Source organism: Lathyrus oleraceus, chromosome 4 (assembly GCF_024323335.1).
Source record: "Lathyrus oleraceus cultivar Zhongwan6 chromosome 4, CAAS_Psat_ZW6_1.0, whole genome shotgun sequence".
NCBI classification, from domain to species: Eukaryota; Viridiplantae; Streptophyta; class Magnoliopsida; order Fabales; family Fabaceae; genus Lathyrus; species Lathyrus oleraceus.
The window spans coordinates 265,761,287-265,763,373 of record NC_066582.1 but is presented as its reverse complement, the minus strand read 5'-3'; positions in this window follow the sequence as shown (position 1 = coordinate 265,763,373).

Genomic DNA, 2,087 nt, shown 5'->3' with positions numbered 1-2,087 from the left:
CATTGATGAATGTGTTAGAGAATTAGAACAAAAAGAAATTATTAAGTTACCATCGACCCCCATAAAGGAAGATGATGACTTTAAAGAACCTTACATCGATGATAACCTTTACGAATGTTTATCCCTTACCCCAGATCCTATGCCATGCCCTAAGAAACCGACCTTAGAACTTAAGGAACTGCCTAAGAACCTGATATATGAGTTCCTCGATGAAAAGATGAATCGTCCAGTTATAGTTAGTGCTACCTTGAGCCAAGAGGAAACGAACCAACTTTTAGACGTTTTACGAAGATATCCCTCAGCCTTAGGATATAATATCTCTGACCTGAAAGGTATAAGCCCATTCGTATGCATGCATCAGATTTTGCTCGAAGAAGATTCAAAACCCCTAGGGAGCATCAGAGAAGAATAAACCCTATAATGAGTGATGTTGTTAAGAAGGAAGTTCTTAAGTTACTTGAGGCAGGTATAATCTATCAGATCTCGAATAGTAAGTGGGTGAGCCTTGTGCATGTAGTACCTAAAAAGGGAGGCATCACAGTCGTGCAAAACGATAAAGGCGAACATGTAGCAAATTGTTTAGAAGGAGGATGGCGGATGTGTATAGATTATAGAAATATAAATAAAGCAACTAGGAAGGACCATTTCCCTTTACCATTTATTGACCAGATGTTGGAGCGTCTGGCCAGACACTCTTACTTCTGTTATTTAGATGGATACTCTGGATTCTTCCAAATACCTATTCACCCAGAAGATCAAGAAAAAACTACCTTTACATGCCCTTATGGAACTTTTGCCTACAGACGAATGCCTTTCGGCCTCTGTAACGCTCCAGCTACTTTCCAACGCTGCATGATGTCAATATTCGCAGATTACCTAGATGGTATCATGGAAGTGTTTATGGATGATTTCTCGATTTGCGGATTCGATTTCCACAATTGTCTTTCTAACCTTGAGAAAATCCTGGAGAGATGCGTGGAGGTAAACCTCGTGCTAAATTGGGAAAAATGTCATTTCATGGTGACCGAAGGAATAGTTTTAGGACATATAGTTTCCGAAAAAGGTATAGAGGTAGATAAAGCTAAAATAGAAGTTATAGAAAACCTAAAACCACCAAAAACCATCAGAGAAGTCCGAAGCTTTCTTGGACACGCTGGATTCTACCGGCGTTTTATTAAGGACTTATCCAAAATAACTAAACCGTTAACCGGACTTTTAATGAAAGATGCTGAATTCATTTTTGATGAAAAATGTAATGATGCATTTAATCTTTTAAAACAAGCATTAATCTCTGCACCTATTATGAAACCGCCCGATTGGTCGAAACCTTTTGAGATAATGTGCGATGCTAATGATTTTGCAGTTGGAGCCGTTCTAGGACAAAGAAAAGATAAAAAGTTACATGCCATTTATTATGCCAGTAGAACCCTAGATGCTGCCCAACTTAATTACGCAACAACCGAAAAAGAATTACTCGCTGTAGTTTTCACTATAGACAAATTTAGATCTTATCTAGTAGGAGCAAAAATTATTGTTTACACCGATCATGCTGCCATCGGTTACCTATTAAGTAAAAAAGATGCCATGCCCAGGTTACTCCGATGGATTCTATTACTACAAGAGTTTGATTTAGACATAAGAGATAAAAAAGGCACCGAAAATGTAGTAGCCGATCACCTTTCTAGGCTAGAACATCTAAAACCTGAACTAGTACCCATAAAAGATGATTTCGCCTATGATAGACTGATCGCTAAAGTAGAAACCATTGAAGACAATAACCTAGTTCCTTATGAGCATTCCCAAAATTCCTTAGCAATAAGTAACGTACTCTTTCTGGTGTCTCCGGGAATTCCTTAGCAAAATTCCTCCACTTCCTTTCCCAGGAAATATCCCAAAGGTGTCTCCGGGATAGCATCAGGAGTAGTCTGGAAACCCAACAGGTCGCCGAACTCTTTCTGGCTGAAAGAGTACTCAACTCCAAAAAGCCTGAAAGCAGCATACCCATCTGATCCAGAATATGGGTCGTAGTCGAATGAACTCAGGAACTCCAAAGTCAGGTTCCTATATGTGTTACTCAAGTCATCAGC